The 21,854-nt window shown below is 38.1% G+C and overlaps 1 protein-coding gene across 3 annotated transcripts in view; it reads right to left on the bottom strand.

Moving 5' to 3' along the window:
- Nucleotides 1–20,106, bottom strand: part of LOC128738335 (protocadherin-like wing polarity protein stan) — a 165,524-nt gene extending 145,418 nt beyond the window's left edge. For 2 of the 3 annotated variants that reach the window (XM_053833384.1, XM_053833386.1), the window contains exon 1: nucleotides 19,828–20,106. The gene's annotated coding sequence lies outside the window, so the exon portion shown is untranslated. Of the gene's footprint in view, nucleotides 1–19,176; nucleotides 19,253–19,316; nucleotides 19,351–19,827 lie in introns of those variants that run through there. The other variant, XM_053833385.1, reaches the window with a different exon arrangement.
- Between the last annotated feature and the right edge of the window lie 1,748 nt (nucleotides 20,107–21,854).

Genomic DNA, 21,854 nt, shown 5'->3' with positions numbered 1-21,854 from the left:
ACGACAGATAAAACTTTTTGCTGTTTTCACAAGATTTTGAAGACTAGACAATAATTAATCCAAATACAAAATAAAATTTCTTTTCAGCTATTTTCTATTTTTCCTGCGAGTTACGATGTTTACACAAGAGATTGGTGCCATATATATAATAGTACGACGTTTAGAAAGGAAAGGAAAAATTTTTAAAAGTAGTCATGTCTCACCTACACAATTGTGTGGGCTCTGCCATGAATTGGACTAAATGTTACAATTTGTAAATTTCAGATAAATTATTGTTGTGTTTTAGAAAAATGTATGTTCTCTAGGTATAAGTCGAGTTTAACCGTTATTTGAGGAGCTTCGCGTATGGTTGATTAAACGCCGAGGTTTCAGAGAACGTCTATATCTAACAACTATTTTATTTGATTCATTGAATCTATTGATAAGCATTAGCCAACGGAATGGCATTGCTGAATCTCGATAACTGTTATTCTTTAAAAAATACTGCGCTACTATTAATTTTCTGATCCAAAAACTTTCATTATTCCAAAAATCCACAAAATCAATGTAGTTTCTAACCGCCTTTTCAAGCATGTAAAAATGCTAATAAAAATAACCTTTAGATATAAATACTTATTGTTCTTTCATTCCTTTGGCAATTCACGCATTAAAACTATAATAAAATCATCATTTTATAAACCATTTTACATCTTTAAGGAGTCTAATACGAAATGAAATCGACTGAAAGTTACTATTTAAAGTTATGTAAATGTATTCAAATTGTTCACGATCAATTGATCAATTGCACGGTGACTAAAATCAAATTATATTTAACGTTATATAAATACGATTCATAATAGTTGCTTTGTTCACTACTTCTGTCAAAATTCGCAATCATATACTTTTACTGTTGATTTATTAGCTCAGTTAAACGAAATATGTACATAATCCGTTCTGAAATTTAAAAAAAAAACTTTCCAATTAAATTCTACTATTTATACCTATTTATTCGTGACAGATACTTATTTCGCCTACTACTTGCAGGCTTCATTGTTGCTTGTTTTCGAACTACAGACACTGAACTTCGAAAACAGACAGATTTCTTTTTTATTTAACTTCAGGTTTCGTGTTCTACTAAGACGCTCCAAAAACTTCAGACATAATCCGTTAACATATTCAAAATGTATTCTTCATTTGACGATTAGGAAATATAAATTTAGTGAATCTAGTGTTGAAACCATTTGTAAACCTAAATTGGATCTTTTGGCTACGCATTCGATGTAAAAAGGAATTCGTGTTTGTTTCATAAAATTGATAAATAAATGAACGAATGAATGAAATGAACAAATATTATTACTGCGCCTTTAGGCTTGAGTTTAGGTTTTAAGGTACAACTTACCTTATTGATTGGACATTTTATGAAATCAAGCCCACCAAAATGGTCAATAGCATTGTTACATGTGGCGATTTCAATAAAGGTAACCACGTGATTGTTTGTATACGGCAAAGGCGCTTTTAGAAATTGTACGATGGTCATAGCACCCAATGACATGGCGCGTTCAATGTACTGTGCATTTTATATGGAAAACTAATTTTTCGAGTGTTCTAATTTTTTCATTAATTTTTTTGATTTTTCTCGCCGTAAAAACATAGCGATGGTGGATACGAACACATTAAAGAAAAAACGGCTCAAATCGGATGCTCCGTTCTCAAGTGATGCGCGGTCGAACTTTTTCGCTTCTCTTTTATATATAAGATTGCAATTTTTTCAAAGTTGGAACATTTTTTTCTCGATTTTTTTTACTTTAAAATATTTGTTCATCTTTCTCGAAGAAGCATGCAAAATTTGGAAATGGAGAAATGAAAACTCTAGAAGCTATGAATTTTTATATCGAAGCGCGCACATTAATGGAAACGAGCGAACGACCACGCGTGCTTCAACGACACGTTACACTTAATAGCATCAAAGGCGGCCTCGTTATGAAGCTGCCCGTGGGTTAGAACATCGATTGAGCATCACCGTTCGCTTCACATTAACACACGCGCTGAGACATACCATGCTGCATCAATATCCGGACACTTAAGCAGGTCATATTTTCAATATGCTCCGTGAACAATATTTTCGCAACATTCTAGTAATTGCTTTGTACTATAATCAAATATAAAGCTTAAATTCGCAATAACACGTCAATTTTACAATGAAAACCCAATAAAAAACATTAAAATAAGAGAAATAAACAGGCTTGTCTTGTTCATAAATCCGGACACCTGACATCTCAGTGAATCAATATCCGGACACTTTTGAATCGTTTTCCGGACAGGCAAAACTTTTTCATATTTTGTCTAAGAAATGTATGCCTATAAGTAAACAACCTGTCACTTGTAGTATTGAATAATCATCTCTCTATACATTTTTTTACTTTTAATGCCATTAACGGTACGATTTTAGTCAAGTACTACACTGACCCAAGTACCTAACCAGAGAACGAAAGTGATTAAATACTTCTACATTAATTGCCTTGAAGTATTTTGCATTTCCAAATATTTTGACGGTTCCATGGATCGAGACTCCTTCTCTTACCACACCTTCTGCCTGGTTCAGTGTGTCCTTTCGCATTTTCTAAGAAAAACATTAGGTAGTTACCATCAATAATCAAACTTGTCCGGATTTAAAAACATGGTTTTAATTCCGGACAGCGTAATCTATACCTATAAAGAAGGATTTCTGTCTGTCTGTCTGTCTGTCTGTCTGTCTGTCCGTATGTTCCTTTTAGAATCGAAAACTACTGAACCAATCGGCATGAAAATATGCATGTAGAGGTTTTTTGGGGCCAGGAAAGGTTTTAGTGATGGTTAGAAACGCCTCCCACCACTAAGAGGGGGGGCTCCCATACAAATGAAACACAAATTTCTGCATAACTCGACAACTAATCAAGCAAATAGAACAAAATTTGGCATGTGGGTGTTTCCGGTGACAAGAATTTATTCTATGGTAAATTGAGACCCCTCTCCTCTTTATAAGGGGAATTATAACTCCTCTTCTCTTAAAAAGGAGGGGCTTCCATACAAATTTCCTCATAACTCGAGAACTAATCAAGCAAATGGAACCAAATTTGGCATGTCAAGGTTTTCGAGGGCAAGAATATTTTCTATAGTAAATTGGGACCCCTCCCCACTTTAAGAGGGGCGGCTCCTGTACCAAAGAAACACAATTTTCCTCATAACTCGAGAACTAATCAAGCAAATGGAACCAAATTTGACACGTGGGTGTTTTTGGAGACAAAAATTTTTTCTATAATAAACTGCGACCCCTCCTCACTTTAGGAGGGGGGGACTCCTATACAAATGAAATACAAATTTCCTCATAACTCGAGAGCTAATCAAGCAAATGAAACCAAATTTGGCATGTGAAAGTTTTCGAGGGCAAGAATATTTTCTATGGTGAATTAGGACCCCTCCCAACTTTAAGAGGGGGGGCTCCTATACAAACGAAATACAAATTTCCTCATAACTCGAGAACCAATCAAGCAAATGGAACAAAATTTGGCACGTGGGTGTTTTTGGAGACAAAATTTTTTTATGTGATGAATTGGGACCCCTCCCCACTTTAGGAAGGGGGGCTCTCATACAAATGAAATGCAAATTTCCTCATAACTCGAGAATTAATCAAGCAAATGGAACCAAATTTGGCATGTGAAAGTTTTCGAGGGCAAGAATATTTTCTATGGTGAATTAGGACCCCTTCCAACTTTAAGAGGGGGGGCTCCTATACAAACGAAATACAAATTTCCTCATAACTCGAGAACTAATCAAGCAAATGGAACCAAATTTGACACGTGGGTGTTTCTGGAGACAAAAATTTTTTCTGTGATGAACTGGGACCCCTCCTCACTTTAGGAGGGGGGGCTCCTATACAAATGAAATACAAATTTCCTCATAACTCGAGAGCTAATCAAGCAAATGAAACCAAATTTGGCATGTGAAAGTTTTCGAGGGCAAGAATATTTTCTATGGTGAATTAGGACCCCTCCCAAATTTAAGAGGGGGGGCTCCTATACAAACGAAATACAAATTTCCTCATAACTCGAGAACTAAACAAGCAAATGGACCAAAATTTGGCACGTGTGTTTTTGGAGACAAAATTTTTTTATGTGATGAATTGGGACCCCTCCCCACTTTAGGAAGGGGGGCTCCTATACAAATGAAATGCAAATTTCCTCATAACTCGAGAATTAATCAAGCAAATGGAACCAAATTTGGCACGTGAAAGTTTTCTAGGGCATGAATATTTTCTATGGTGAATTAGAACCCCTCCCCACTTTAAGAGGGGGGCTCCTATACAATCGAAATACAAATTTCCTCATAACTCGAGAACTAATCAAGCAAATGGAACCAAATTTGACACGTGGGTGTTTCTGGAGACAAAAATTTTTTCTATGATGAATTGGGACCCCTCCTCACTTTAGGAGGGGGGGCTCCTATACAAATGAAATTCAAATTTCCTCATAACTCGAGAACTAATCAAGCAAATAGAACCAAATTTGGCATGTGGAGGTTCCTGGAGGCAAAAATATTTTCTATGGTGCATTAGGACCCCTCCCAACTTTAAGAGGGGGTGCTTCTACAGAAATAAAATACAAATTTCCTCATAATTCGAGAACTAATCAAGCAAATGGAACCATATTTGGCATGTGGGTGTTTTTGGAGGCAACCATTTTTTCTATGATGAATTAGGACCCCTTACCTTTTTAAGAGGGGGGGCTCTCATACAAACGAAATACAAATTTCCTCATAACTCTAGAACTAATCAAGCAAATGGAACCAAATTTATCATGTGGGTGTTTTTGTAGGCAAGAATATTTTCTATGGTATATTTTCTATGGATTTCCCCACTTTAAGAGGGGGGGGCTCCTATACAAATTAAAAACAAATTTCCTCATAACTCGAGAACTATTCAAGCAAATGGAACCAAATTTGACATGTAAGTGGTTTTGGACGCAAGATTTTTTTCTATGGTGAATTGAGACCCCTCTCTTCTTTAGAAAGCGAGTTATGGCCCATCTCCCCTTTAAGAGGGTGGGCTTCCATACAAATGAAATTCAAATTTCCTCTTTTCTCGAGAACTAATCAAGCAAATGGAACCAAAATTGGCATGTGGAAGATTTTGGAGTCTTGAATTCATTTTACGATAGTTAGAGACCTCTCACCCCTGTGATAGGGGGATATGGACTCTCATACAAATAAAACAGAAATTTTTGCGAAACTCAAAAACTAATCGAACTCGAGAAATTCGAGACTCTTCCATAAAACATTAGTCAATACAAGACCACAAAAACTATCTATAGCAACACTAGATCATTCAGGACGAGACGGTCGCGAGTGTTGCCGGTGACCCGCCGTCGGAAGCGCCGCCCATTGAGGGGCTTGCAAAACTCGGGATTGTGACAAAGATCATCCGAGATTCATGATTTATGTACAACACAGGTTAATTTGTGGCAATACGAAGTTTGTCGGGTCAGCTAGTTATTCATAAAAATACACTTTATTTCGACACATTAATGAATGACACCGTTTCAATTAATGGAAACTAACCTTCTTTGTTGATACTAAGCCTAAAAAGTTGGTTTCTTTGTAATAATAAGCTCCCAAAACCTTAAATCGCGAAAACACTGCATCTAAAAAAAACTCGCAGAAAAAAGACACTGTTCGACACTAACGTTACGTTTGGATTTATTTAAGTTATTTCGCGCAGCCTACTGCGCCACTGATTATGTTTAAACGATCTTACGATATATTTGCAAAGTAATCCACGTAGCTACACCTCATAATTTGTACATATTCTAACTTAATAAGGATAAATTAGTGAAGGTGTCCGGATATCGGTACCGTCCGGATTTTGATGCAGCATGGTAAAAACTCATAACTTCCAGAGTTTTCATTTCTCCAGCTGGTGCTCAAGCTGGTGCTTCTTCGAGAAAGATGAACAAATATTTTAAAGTACAAAAAATCGAGAAGAAAAAGTTCCAACTTTGAAAAAAATGCAATTGTTTATAAAACTGCACTATTTAACTATTGAAAAACAATCGAGAGGAGGTATGGTATACCAATTTTGAAAGCTTGTGGAATAGTGAACACATCTGGTAGAAAGTCATTTTTTGACATTTCAAACTGTGTTTACAATCAGTATTTTAAAAATAGTGATTTTTTCGAATTACAATACTTTAAAAAATCATATCTTGCGAATGCCAACAGTAACATCGAAATACATAAATACGCGTCGATTTTTTTTGAACAAAGAACGTAAAAAAAATATTCCGAAGAGAAAAAAAATTTTGATTGTAAATTTCCCGTGGAATGACCCATATATATATATATATATATATATATATATATATATATATAGAAGTTAGTTAATTAGAAGAAACTTTCTGACCCCAAGCCTGATTTGTCTGAGCAGCTATTTCGATTTGTTGTGAAAATTTACGGAAATAACTGTTCCTCAGGAATTTGAAAACTTCTGATGACAAATGACATAACGATGAATCGAGCAACGCAGCATCGTTGTATTATTTGCTTTTATTCGACCTAGGTGCTTGCAGCCAACTTTTGATATTCAGGAAAATTTCGGGTTTGCGATTCTATCGACTCTCTGCTCGCAGTCGATTTTCATAGATATGACTGATTTGTTAGACTGAATCAGAATGTTGAGGTTGAGATGGTCTTTCATTCGAATACGCTTAAACCGTGGGTTTTCACTAGTGATCGATATGAGAATAAAAATTAAAGTCCGGGTTCTGACTCGTTCAGGTTGAATATCGTAGCATATTTTTACAGACTGATCTTGGTTCAGTTTGATTAGTCCTCGTTCCAATTAAAGTCCGATCTCGGCCCGGAAGTCTGGAATTATCTAGAGGCAAAATTTGCTTGTTTTAAATGTTGAGTTTTTTCTAAATATAAATGAATATTTGTTTTCCAAGCATCGAAGAGTGTTTTAACAATCTTGCTGAATTGCCGCAGTAAAAACAGTAAAAGTATTCTTCCAGCAAACTATGCGCTTTGCGTGTCATCCACCAGTCTGGTATGAACTTTTTATGTCACTTTCTGTACAAAAGAAACAAATTTATACTATACACAACATTTGATCTAAATATTCCATTAATATCGAGGAATCCAAAAAATATTGATAGTGATCAAGAAGCTTGTGAGCCCTTCCCTTTAAACCCAAAACCGATCCAACCGTTATTGAGAAAAATGATCTGGTCAGTCGCAGATTTATGGAATTCCAAATTTCGAAACTCTGAGAAATTTGTACACAGCAGAATAGCAGAACGCATGTAAAAATAACATGTCATATTCTATTTGATTTGGTCACACGCAATGGCCTTAAATAAAAAGGTGCAGTATTACTTGAAGCTGGTAAATGGTTGGATAACGCGTAAAACAGACCCCATTGTGGTCCTAGCCTCTTATCTAGCAACTCCTACCCCTACCTCCACGTGGTACCAGCGGGAATACGAGCAACGTTAGCGGAGATCGGGTAACCAACCCCGATGGAAACTAAGGTCGTATACCAACAGGGGAGGAGGCACAGTGTGTCTCGACACTGCAAGATGGCAGCCCCATCACGAGACTCGGTAGCGTCAGCCCTAGTACGGCTACCTATCTAAACAACAAAAAACTTACAACAAGAGTCAAGAAATATCTTCTCGGAATATTCGGCATGGACCAAGGCGACGAAAACATTTTTGGTTTTTGGCACAATCTCACCCCGGATGGCGGTATATTGTTTTCCCATGCCAAAAATCCCTGACTTCAAATGAAATTTCCTGACATTCCCTGACTTTTTCAGGTTGAAACAAATTTCCCTAACATTTCCAGGTTATCCCTGATTTTCCAGGGAATCGACACCCTGAAAACACATCTAAAGCGTGTCGTCGGCAACGTGAAGCTGACATTGTAGGAGCTTTCGACTGTCATGGCTCAATTGGAGGCCATCTTGAATTCTCGCCCTTTATTCACCGTCTCGAATGACCCGGCGGATCCACGAGTTCTCACCCCGGCTGACTACCTCATCGGACGACCACTCATCGCTCCAGCTGAGCCCTCCTTAGAAGACGTCAAGGTTTCCCGTTTGACGCGCTGTCAACATCTTCAACTCCTTCGTGAACATTTTTTGAGTGCTTGGAGCAAAGATTATCTGAACACCCTGCAACCCCAAAAGAAGAACCAACAGAGATGCCCAATGTTCGCGAGGGCATGATCGTCCTGCTTCATGACCGGAACCAACCACACCTCAACTGGAAATTAAGATGCATCGTAGCAGTCTACCCTGGTGACGATGGACTTGTTCGTGCAGTCGATGTATTCTCCAAAGGCTGCAAGTATCGTCGTCCAATCAACAAGGTATCCATCCTGCCTATCGAAGACAACGAGTTAGTTGAAAAATCCGGCGATGTTCAGAGAACCGCGGATTTTCAACCGGGGGAGGATGTTCCGTCTCCAGCCGAAACTAAAGCCCGGACCCAGCAGCATACACTGCGCATACATGGTATTGCGCAACACACACACTGTCATCATCCCGCAGCCATAAAAGCAGCCCACCCAAAGAAAATCACCCCATTCCATTCCATTTCGACTCGTCCAGCCGTTCACTTCGCAGCAGTAGTGCTAATGATTATAGGAAGAGAAGAAGAATAAACCAAGTTTTTAGCATAGCAGCCGGTGTTTGATCCACTTCCCTACTGGATTTTCCCACTGAAAGGAGAGCGAGCAAAGTCGACCCCACCAGCTTTTATGAGCGCTTTATGAAGAGTTAATTTTCCCACCGAGACTTTTGCTTTTGCTTTCGCTGCCGCTACCATACAGTACACTGCCAGAAGATCGTTCAGAAACAAGCAGAAGCTTTTTTTAGTAATGACAACCTAGTCCTATTGTAATCTGTATGTGATGTGATATAATATTACGTAATGCATTATAAAAAAATGGTGGGGTTTTTATGCACATTCGTGGAAGGTCGCAAAATTACAAAAACCGGCCGGTTGGTCCTGACTCTAAAAAAAAACAGGTCGCCACCTCAACGAACATTTATTGAAGATAGCTAGTTTTAAATGACAATTACTTGCTTCTGGCGCTAAGTGATAATTTAATGTACGTTAGCGCCAGATTGCTAATGAATTTATCAGAAAATTTAACAAATCTGACAAAAAGTACAAATCCGGTTCCGTATGTGGGAAAACCACCAAAAACCACCACGAAGTTCCACAGCCTCCTATTCAGCAATTCCTATCTCTAGCTCTTCGTGGTATTATCCGGGATATGCTCCTTAGTAGAAATCGGACAACCGATGGAAACTAGCGTCGTATGCTGACAGAGAAGTGGGCATTCATGCGAAGACTGAGTGTAAACTCTCCGTCTGCAGGACGGTTCTTGTAGAAGGTATAACTACTAGGAACCAAAGCCCTCCAAAGGTTTTAACAGTTGTTATCCATGGCTATTACGTAAAAACTTGAATGGACAAACCCCTAATCCAAGGTGTGTCGCGACCCGTGCCGGGGGATGAATGGTGGAGGGGGTTCTATAAGTTCTCTCGCCGCAACGGAGCTTGTGGAGTGCCAGGGTGCCCTCCACAGTAACTTGTTCTTGCTGCATTAAGCCGGTCACTGATGCAGTGATTTCTTACCGTGAATGCTCCCTCTACCGAAAAAACAGACACGAAAGAGGTGGAGGGGAGAATAAGAGCATAGGAGGGCATGAACACCTAGCCCTGTTCCTCGTCTATCCTCAATACGCCGACTCGTAGTGAGTCGAAAGACGAGATGGCTCCAACTCTGAAGGGTGAGCTGAAACTATGGGAGACCCGAACAGTCATGGCCAATTGGATGGCCGTACAATCGCATAAACAATCCAACCATCTAGAACGTCGAGTATTAAGGTACTCAAAAGTTGCTGAGTCTCAATAAGAGAGATATCAGCACGCTTACCGGTCTTGTGACAGGACATTGTCCGAGTAAATATCATGTTCGGAATCTTGATTTCGTACAAGAATATTCAAGCACGCAACCCTTACTCTGCAATTGCGGAGCACAAATAGCACGCAGACTGCAATATCTCAAAAAGGGGGATATGGTCTACGTCGCCGATCAGGGTAATAAGGTTCAAAACCAAGTCATCTCTGATTGGCACCTGCCTCGTTTCAGCACCAGCCTATCACTTCCTTAATAAGTAACAGGTCAGCTTGAAGCGTACAGCGTGGGAAAACCGTATTTTTGTCGGATTGACCGGATTGATTCACCGACTTGAAAGTGAAAAACCGGCCGGGCCGGCCATAAACCGGTGACTTGGCAACCCTATACATACTTTATGTAGACCTATGAAGGTCAGATGAAAAGAACCAAGTAGAATAAAATAAAATTGCAGGTGTATAAAATCGTCGTCTGGGGCAAGGAAAGCACAAATGTGCTTGCATAATAAATGGCTGAAAAATTAAAATTCAAAAAATTAACTTTTCAATGAATTTGGACTATTTAACAATTGAATCGCATCGTAATAAAACTGCTGAACATTTTTTCTATTCAACGACATTATGACGATGGAATTCTATGCACCGATAGAAACGTTAAGTTCGTTTTCACGAAGTGCTACCCAGTACAGGACTTGAAAAGGGATCACAAGTTGAATGTGACTGCCGTGAATGCGATACTTTCCGCATTCAACCTCCGCTTTTTGAACGATCATTTGACTGTTTTTTGAATCCAGTCAATCTGTCGCTCGAGCTGCTGCCGTCTTACAATTCATGCGGCCTCTCTGCAAAAGCAAACAGTCGTTCTCCCGCTTTGCCCCGCTTTGCGCGTTCATATGAAGAATCTGAACTGCAAACTGACTGGAATTTGGAAGCATAAGATGACGTATTTTGACGTAGGTCTTCGTCTTTGTTTACTATACTGGGACTGGGTAGCACTTTGTGAAAACAAAAATAGTGTAACGTTTGAATGAAAGATTTCAAATGCGAATGACTACTAAACTACTGAACGAAACTGTACAATTAATATGTCGTTGGATAGATAAAATGATCAAATGAAGCAATTTTATGGAGGGGGTAAGAGAACAATTTTATGGAGGGCGTGAGAGGGGGCGGGGTCTCCTATACAAATGAAACACAAATTTCCTCAAAACTCGAAAACTAATCAAGCAAATGGAACCAAATTTGGGGGTGTCAGAAGGCAAAACTTTTTTCTATGGTGAATTGAGACCCCTCCCCTCTTTAGGAAGGGGGGGCTATTATACAAATAATATACAAATTTCCTCATAACTCGAAAACGAATCACGCAAAAGGAACCAAATTTGGTATGTGGGGGTTTTTGGAGATAAGAATTTTTTCTATGGTGTTCTACAATCCCGTCCACTTCTAAAAGGGGGGCTTCCACACAAATGAAATATTAATTTCCTCATAAATCTCGAACTAATCAAGCAAATGGAACCAAATTTGACATATGGGGGTTTCAGAAGGCAAATTTTCTTTCTATAGTGATTTGAGACCCTTCTCCTCTTTAGGAAGTGGGGCTTTCATCCCTAATCAAGCAAAAGAAACCAAATTTGACATGTGGGGGTTTTTGGAGATAAGAATTTTTTCTATGGTGAACTGAGACCCCTTCCCCTTCTAAGAGCGGGGACTTCCATACAAATGGAACACAAATTTCCTCAAAACTCGAGAACTAATTAAGCGAATTGAATCAAATTTGGCATGTGGGGGTTTTGGAGGCAAGATTTTTTACCTTTGTTATACTATAACAAAGGTTTAGGAATTGGTCGAAAAACACGAAATTGATCCGATGCCCGGAGGGCCGAGCCACATATACCAATCGACAGGGTTCGACGAACTGAGCAATGTCTGTGTGTGTGTGTGTGTGTGTGTGTGTGTGTGTGTGTGTGTGTGTGTGTGTGTGTGTGTGTGTGTGTGTGTGTGTGTGTGTGTGTGTGTGTGTGTGTGTGTGTGTGTGTGTGTGTGTGTGTGTGTGTGTGTGTGTGTGTGTGTGTGTGTGTGTGTGTGTGTGTGTGTGTGTGTGTGTGTGTGTGTGTGTGTGTGTGTGTGTGTGTGTGTGTGTGTGTGTGTGTGTGTGTGTGTGTGTGTGTGTGTGTGTGTATGTGTATGTGTGTGTGTGTGTATGTGTATGTGTGTGTGTGTGTATGTGTGTGTGTGTATGTGTGTGTGTGTGTGTGTATGTGTGTGTGTGTGTGTGTGTGTGTATGTGTGTGTATGTGTGTGTGTGTGTGTGTGTATGTGTGTGTGTGTGTGTGTGTGTATGTGTGTGTGTGTATGTGTGTGTGTGTGTGTATGTGCTATTACGTAAAAACTTGAATGGACAAACCCCTAATCCAAGGTGTGTCGCGACCCGTGCCGGGGGATGAATGGTGGAGGGGGTTCTATAAGTTCTCTCGCCGCAACGGAGCTTGTGGAGTGCCAGGGTGCCCTCCACAGTAACTTGTTCTTGCTGCATTAAGCCGGTCACTGATGCAGTGATTTCTTACCGTGAATGCTCCCTCTACCGAAAAAACAGACACGAAAGAGGTGGAGGGGAGAATAAGAGCATAGGAGGGCATGAACACCTAGCCCTGTTCCTCGTCTATCCTCAATACGCCGACTCGTAGTGAGTCGAAAGACGAGATGGCTCCAACTCTGAAGGGTGAGCTGAAACTATGGGAGACCCGAACAGTCATGGCCAATTGGATGGCCGTACAATCGCATAAACAATCCAACCATCTAGAACGTCGAGTATTAAGGTACTCAAAAGTTGCTGAGTCTCAATAAGAGAGATATCAGCACGCTTACCGGTCTTGTGACAGGACATTGTCCGAGTAAATATCATGTTCGGAATCTTGATTTCGTACAAGAATATTCAAGCACGCAACCCTTACTCTGCAATTGCGGAGCACAAATAGCACGCAGACTGCAATATCTCAAAAAGGGGGATATGGTCTACGTCGCCGATCAGGGTAATAAGGTTCAAAACCAAGTCATCTCTGATTGGCACCTGCCTCGTTTCAGCACCAGCCTATCACTTCCTTAATAAGTAACAGGTCAGCTTGAAGCGTACAGCGTGGGAAAACCGTATTTTTGTCGGATTGACCGGATTGATTCACCGACTTGAAAGTGAAAAACCGGCCGGGCCGGCCATAAACCGGTGACTTGGCAACCCTATACATACTTTATGTAGACCTATGAAGGTCAGATGAAAAGAACCAAGTAGAATAAAATAAAATTGCAGGTGTATAAAATCGTCGTCTGGGGCAAGGAAAGCACAAATGTGCTTGCATAATAAATGGCTGAAAAATTAAAATTCAAAAAATTAACTTTTCAATGAATTTGGACTATTTAACAATTGAATCGCATCGTAATAAAACTGCTGAACATTTTTTCTATTCAACGACATTATGACGATGGAATTCTATGCACCGATAGAAACGTTAAGTTCGTTTTCACGAAGTGCTACCCAGTACAGGACTTGAAAAGGGATCACAAGTTGAATGTGACTGCCGTGAATGCGATACTTTCCGCATTCAACCTCCGCTTTTTGAACGATCATTTGACTGTTTTTTGAATCCAGTCAATCTGTCGCTCGAGCTGCTGCCGTCTTACAATTCATGCGGCCTCTCTGCAAAAGCAAACAGTCGTTCTCCCGCTTTGCCCCGCTTTGCGCGTTCATATGAAGAATCTGAACTGCAAACTGACTGGAATTTGGAAGCATAAGATGACGTATTTTGACGTAGGTCTTCGTCTTTGTTTACTATACTGGGACTGGGTAGCACTTTGTGAAAACAAAAATAGTGTAACGTTTGAATGAAAGATTTCAAATGCGAATAACTACTAAACTACTGAACGAAACTGTACAATTAATATGTCGTTGGATAGATAAAATGATCAAATGAAGCAATTTTATGGAGGGGGTAAGAGAACAATTTTATGGAGGGCGTGAGAGGGGGCGGGGTCTCCTATACAAATGAAACACAAATTTCCTCAAAACTCGAAAACTAATCAAGCAAATGGAACCAAATTTGGGGGTGTCAGAAGGCAAAACTTTTTTCTATGGTGAATTGAGACCCCTCCCCTCTTTAGGAAGGGGGGGCTATTATACAAATAATATACAAATTTCCTCATAACTCGAAAACGAATCACGCAAAAGGAACCAAATTTGGTATGTGGGGGTTTTTGGAGATAAGAATTTTTTCTATGGTGTTCTACAATCCCGTCCACTTCTAAAAGGGGGGCTTCCACACAAATGAAATATTAATTTCCTCATAAATCTCGAACTAATCAAGCAAATGGAACCAAATTTGACATATGGGGGTTTCAGAAGGCAAATTTTCTTTCTATAGTGATTTGAGACCCTTCTCCTCTTTAGGAAGTGGGGCTTTCATCCCTAATCAAGCAAAAGAAACCAAATTTGACATGTGGGGGTTTTTGGAGATAAGAATTTTTTCTATGGTGAACTGAGACCCCTTCCCCTTCTAAGAGCGGGGACTTCCATACAAATGGAACACAAATTTCCTCAAAACTCGAGAACTAATTAAGCGAATTGAATCAAATTTGGCATGTGGGGGTTTTGGAGGCAAGATTTTTTACCTTTGTTATACTATAACAAAGGTTTAGGAATTGGTCGAAAAACACGAAATTGATCCGATGCCCGGAGGGCCGAGCCACATATACCAATCGACAGGGTTCGACGAACTGAGCAATGTCTGTGTGTGTGTGTGTGTGTGTGTGTGTGTGTGTGTGTGTGTGTGTGTGTGTGTGTGTGTGTGTGTGTGTGTGTGTGTGTGTGTGTGTGTGTGTGTGTGTGTGTGTGTGTGTGTGTGTGTGTGTGTGTGTGTGTGTGTGTGTGTGTGTGTGTGTGTGTGTGTGTGTGTGTGTGTGTGTGTGTGTGTATGTGTGTGTGTGTATGTGTGTGTGTGTGTATGTGTGTGTGTGTGTGTGTATGTGTGTGTGTATGTGTGTGTGTGTGTGTATGTGTGTGTGTATATGTGTGTATGTATGTGCGGGGTGCAACTTTTCTATCGCCTGTTTCTCGGAGATGACTGAACCGATTTGTTCGCTATTACTTTTGTTTGAAAGGTATTATTGCTTAGTATATCACTATTGAATTAGTTCGAGGTCCGACATTTCGTTTAAAAGTTATAAGTAAAAACATGAAAATTACGTGACACGATTTTCTCCGGAACCAAGTGACCGATTTCAACGATCTTGGTATCGAATGAAACCTCTTGTTAACGCTAAATTTTTCGGGTAAATTTTATTGAAAACAAACTAGTAGTTTAAAAGTTATCCTAAGAAAACCTGTTTTGACAAGGTAATAATTATCGCCTGTTTCTTAGAGATGGCTAAACCGACTTTGGCGCTATTAGTCTCATTTGAAAGGTAACATAGCCTAATAGATCACTATTGATTTGTTTTTTGATTGGACGTTCAATTTGAAAGTTACGAGCAATTAAATACAGCACATTAAAATTTATAATAATTTATAACCATTTCATCTAAGATGATTTATCTAGTTTGAATTATTTTGACATCAAATTAGAGATTTTAATGCTGCAAATATATCTGCAAAATTTCAGTAGAATTGGTTTTGCCGATCAAAAGATATTAAAAATTATTTTTCTTCAGTTTCAATATAACACATTGATGTATTCTGCAAAGTTTTAGAGTATATTATTACAAGAAATTTTGCTGAAGACAGTAACCCCCTATCTCTTCAGCGAAGCTAGAAAAATATTATTTATTGTATATGAATTAGTGAAATCAGTTTTTTATTTTAGCTCTTTTCGTAATTGTTGTATGACTTTTTCACGTATTATAAAGTTGCACAAATAGTAAGAATACACCACTTTGCTGAATATAGTATACCTCTATGTTTGCTTGTTTAGGAACTGTAGAACTTTGATTATAAAAAATACCCTAATTTTGACCCCAAATTACTCGACTACCAACAGACGGATACATTTTAAACATTTTACATTATTGCTGATTGTTTTGATGCATACAGACACCATTTTTCCATATGAAGAAACGAGAGAAAATTCCAGGCCAATTCCGGTACACCTCATATGCTGATTGCTTCATTTCTGTGATGTCAGTTTATGCTGATCAATTTTCTCAACAATTTAAAGTATTAATGCATTGAATAATTATGACATTTTGCTCATAACAAGTTTATTGAAGAATATACGTTAGTTACACAACGATTTGTAACTTTATAACAATATGACGTTCAAAAACCTACACGTGTTTTTTTTACCACAACATTATTGATCTATTGTAATGTTGCCCGGGTGTATGCTGTATTCTGCACTGCGTTTCTTTGCTTTATCGTTATTGAGTAAACGATAAGCTTATATTTTTTTATGCGTGTTTATGTGTTGAGGGTTTTACCCATGCTTCGATGCATGTCCTACTATACCAAACCTGTTTCGCCTCGTTAGAATTAGCACTGGTGAGTCCTCCTGAGGTTAAAAACCATTACCTCATTAGGTCCTCATACCAGTATACTAACCATAAGAAGCGTCTTCGGGATAATGTAGAACTCAGCATGAAGGAAGGGTGATGAGGGGCCAAAGAATAAACCCATGCTAAAGTCACTTTTACACGTGTTATACAAAATACAACAGCGTGAGTAACCGAAGGTTAATAAAAATTGATGAAATTTATTCTAGAAAACTTTATTGGTGTGAATCAAATAGGCATTACAGGAAATTATGCATAGTTCAAAAATCTATAAACTAGACCTTTACTACGCAATGTATATGTTAAAGAATAATATTTGCTCTTACAACTTACTTTTACTTGCACTTACTCAAATTATTAACAACTTACTTATCCTTATTCAGCAATTTCATGAAAAAAGGATCTATCAAAATTTATAAGTGGTCATATTTTGTTCAAATTTTGTAAACGTATTCAATTTTCAAAAATTTTATGTAAACCAACGCACTACGCAACGTTAACCAATAGATGGATTATACTCCAAAGACGTGTCGGTTTCTATCTCAAACAGCAAGTAAGACCGTATAACAAAGGTTCCTTTCACCACTAGGTGGATTAAATCGGGTTTTCTATAATGAATTACGACTTTTACCTTTTTTATGAAGGGGGGTCCTATACAAATGAACAACAAATTTCCTCATAACTCGAGATCTAATCATGCAAATGAAACCAAATTTGGCATGTGGGGGTTTTTGGAGGCATGAATTTATTTTATGATGGTTTGAGACCCCTCACCCCTGTGGTAAGAAGATAGGGACTCTCGTACAAATAAAACAGAAATTTTTGCGTATGTGCCATATTTTCTGCTATGTAACAAGCGCTAAGCTGTGAAAGTAAACTAGTAAAACCTTCCCGGTGCAAAAGACAGTAAAACGACGCCGCTAACTTACGTGCCTGTTGCCATTCATGTCAAAAGAGAAGCACATTCGAATGGCACGTCATATTTGCGATGAACGTGCTCTGGCTTTAATGTTATTTGTAACCAATGGCCCTTTTAAAGGCCACAAATGAGTTAAAGTAAGGTTATTCAAGCATGTCAAGCTACGCATAATCATATTTAATACAATAATTTGAGGCTGTTCATCAATTACTATTTCAACCTTTATGATCCACAGAAGTTTTTTTTAATTGCAATCTCTATGTCTCAGTGGTTGCAGGCGTTGTACTTATAAACCCCCGTTCACGTATTTTCAAAGCCACTATTGCATTCAATGAAGAATTTAATCTGAATATTTTGCTCTTCTCTTTTAATCATTCATTTAAACAATGGCACTCACAGATTCTTATAAACATACATATGCCAGAAATGCAGTTAACATTAGTGTTTGATCTAATGATCTGATATAGTCCTACGTCACCCTTTCGTACAACCCTTAGGGCTGTATACCTTGTAGTTTTTTCGTTTCTCTTTTTGTCTCCAAATCCGCTGCTCACAGTAACAGTTTGTCACCCGGACGTCGGTCCGATGCAAGTAAAATGTTCGTTTGTATTGGACGGAGTCTGATCGACTTCTTCCATGCACATGTAGTGGTTGTTTTTTTTGTAGTAGGTTGAATATATGATAGCGCCACATAGCGCGGTTGCTTTTCGTTAGCGTGGTGACTGCCAGTCATTTGACTGTTTTGCAGTTATTCGCTGCTGCAAACGGTAAAGGCAACTTGATCAAAACGAAAATGTCAAAAAGGCATAGAACGCATTCGTTCTACTGCGTTCAATCGGCGTTTGACTGAGCAAACCGCCAGTTGCGTATGCATAGCGTTCGTATTCCACCACTAAACGGACGGTGTGAACTTGAATGTACGTGGATATGACTGCGGTAGAAAAAAAGGATCGGTCGAAGCCCTGACCCAGTATAGTAAACAAAGACGTAGTCCTATGTCAAAATTACATTAATAGCTGCTCTAAAAACACACCCCTAGAAAAATGATGCATTTTTACACTACAGTAAATTATTGCGTTTTTGAAGTTTGGTCTACTGTACATCCTATTTGATTCATATCAGTAAGCGTTCTTAAATAATTTTATTAAATTACAGTATACCTTGATATAAAGCAATTTTATTTCTATATTCGTTACGTTATATCAAAGTTACGTTATGTCGGAGCAAAAACGAAATTTATTCCTATTCGAACGACATTGATTGCAACTGCAAATTCACGATGATTGGTCTTGTAATTTGAAAGATTCATTAAAAAATGCGAAGAAGCGAACAGTGTGTAAAGATTTTGTTAATTGAAATTTGAAAATCTAAATAACGAAATTGTATCATAACTTACAACATTTAAGAAATAGAAATCGCACAGTAGTAATGCGAGATCACACTTAACTTCAATGAAAGTTAATACAGTTGTTTTTATTAATTTTAAAAAATTAAGTTATATCGAGGTAAAAGTTATCTTATATCGAGTTACGTTATATTGAAGTTGTTTGAATCGAGGTTGCTTTATATCGAGGTATTACTGTATATTAAATAAACATTAACCCTAAAGACCGTTTTTAGCAGAGACCAAAATTTAGCAGATATATTCAAAGTCGTAAGGCTACTGGTCATTTAAACATTGTTGGACCTTTTGAAAAGATACTCGAGAAATGTTCGGTACTCTGATTTTATGTAATGAGTTAATGACACAGTAACAAAATACAATAAAACCATATTCTTGACCAACCATTTCTAACGTCAGCTGCTGCACGTCAGTTTTTTTGGTGAAATTCCTTTTCGCTGCCTGTTACTTTCCTTTTCTCCTAGAGTATGGAAAATGTTTTCCAATAACCACTAGGTATTAAAAGTTCTATTAAAAATATATACCTGCTGTTTTTGCATAGTTCCTATTCAAAGTTATCCAGAACAAAATTTTTGGAAAGTTTTATGTTTGACCACCAAAATAAGAAAACACAAAAAATGCTCTCGTATATGATAATGCAAATATAACACTTGTCTGTCACCAGCAATATAAAAAGTATAATGGCACATATTTACGCATTTTGATATTATTGTCATTATTACCGTTAGTAATACACAAACCCTAGTTCACGTTATTTGACTGAAATATGTATCTTTACCCCGAAATTCATAGTTTATGCTTATATATTTATTGATTTATAATATCACCTACATTTATCTAATTTTTCTTCATTCTTCATTATTTTACTGTTATAATATAAAATTGGTTCGTCTTTTTTATTCAGTTCACAGAAGAAAAGCTTTTTCTTGTTAGATTCACTCGCATTTAACACTATTGTAGAGATTGTAGATATCCATAAGCATAAGACAAGTGCATTGACTTGTATAGTAAACAGAAATGGATAGCGTATTTTACCTCTATCCCGTTTACTCCCTTCGTACACAAGCCGCAAAAGTTTGGCAGCTAAACACAAGGAAAGAACGCTTCGTAAAACACAGGGGTGGTTTTAACACGCACACAGCAACACTTTATAATACTTATTTTCTTATGCATTTATTCTGCTATACAGCCACACTTTTAATTGTACAACGTGAAAGCTTTTATCAAACCAGTTGTAAAATGCCACAATTTTGAGTTCAAAACAATTTTATTTCATCAAAAAAGGGTATAAACATTATAAAATATGCAGTTCAGTTTGTTGATACAGATAATTTTACTTTGAAACTAGAAAGAAACGGACCGACAAGCGAGCACTTCCTTCCGATACCGATGCGACTCTCTAACTGTTACTCTAGACTCTACTGATACTGTTACATTACACTGATGTCGATGTGAGGCAAAGCTTTTCAGAAAGCACATGCCTTGCGTGATTGCTTTGCAGTTTGCATAGGCTGTGAACCATTTCGCGAAATTTTTAACTTTTTGGTTAAAATTTGACAGTACGATGGTTTTTCGAAAATAACCCTACTTGGGAGCATGGTTAGTTTTAACTTTTAACCAATTTCTGAGAGCAAATGAGATATGCCACAGGTGAGGAAAAAGCTTCAATGTGTTTCACTGATTTTTCCTTAAATTTTTTTACCAATGTATGGATGTTTAACATATAACAAATATGTTTATTCAACCCGAAATGAAATGAGAAAAATTTTATCTATCAAATAGAAACAAATGAACACCAAAAATTCATCCAATTCCAACCTGGACTGAATAAATAAATTTGCTGTTATTCGCAATGACGGCACCGCACGACCTCTTTTCCACTTACAGAACTGCCCGTAGCTGAATGCGTGAAAATTATTTCCGACATATTTCTGTCTTTTGCACTCTTTAACAAATCGCTATTCTGCTTCACGCATACTCGAAACTAATGTAGGTGTCTCCACTGCGGCGCCGTCATAGCGAATAGAAACATATCTTCATCCTCACCTTATATATGCTCTCATTGAGTAAACAACAGACCAAATCAAGGTGACGTCATCTGGCAGATACTGGCGCCCTTGTTTACAAACAGACCGCAGAGTCCAAAAAAGTTTCAGCTGTTGTTGGTCTATAGATCATTACACGGGAGCTCCTAACCACACTTTTTTGACAGCACTTGGTGGTTTGTTTACGTGGTGTTAAATTTTGAATTGAGTTTTTTATCTTTGTCCGGCAGATAATGATAGAAATTTATAGTTTTTATTGAAGAGAAAGTGCCTTACATGCATTTTACAGAAATTGATGCAGTAATCCTTCACGAAATTTCAAATCGAAACTGCTGGATGTGACAAAAACATGTAAACAAACCACCAAGTGGTGTCATTTGACGGCAAAATGACGTCATCGCAAAATGATCTATAGACCAAATCATCATACCGTCAATTGACAGATACTGGCGCCCTTGTTTACATTTTGGAAAATTTTCCTTTTCGTTTATAACGAATGTAGCGTGTGTTTTAGCATGTTACAGGAATAATGGCGTTTAAAATTTAGTCCTAATGCTGTTTAAACAAAAAACTTGCCGTTTAACAGCTGAAATTTTTTTGGACTCTGCGATCTGTTTGTAAACAAGGGCGTCAGTATCTGCCAGATGACGTCACCTTGATTTGGTCTATAGCTTTTAAAATTAGTCCTAATGCTGTTTAAACTCGGTTTAAACAACAAACTTGCCGTTTAAACAGCTGAAACTTTTTTGGACTCTGCGGTCTGTTTGTAAACAAGGGCGCCAGTATAGCGAATGTAGCGTGTTTTACCATTTTACAGGCATAATGGCTTTTTAAATTTAGTCCTAATGTCCAAAATGTCCATTTTTGGACTCTGCGGTCTGTTTGTAAACAAGGGCGCCAGTATCTGCCAGATGACGTCACCTTGATTTGGTCTATAGACCAAATCAAGGTGACGTCATCTGGCAGATACTGGCGCCCTTGTTTACAAACAGACCGCAGAGTCCAAAAAAGTTTCAG

Source organism: Sabethes cyaneus, chromosome 2 (genome assembly GCF_943734655.1).
Source record: "Sabethes cyaneus chromosome 2, idSabCyanKW18_F2, whole genome shotgun sequence".
In the NCBI taxonomy this organism is placed as follows: Eukaryota; Metazoa; Arthropoda; class Insecta; order Diptera; family Culicidae; genus Sabethes; species Sabethes cyaneus.
The sequence above is the reverse complement of the archived record's forward strand: the minus strand, read 5'-3'. Positions and strand labels throughout refer to the sequence as shown.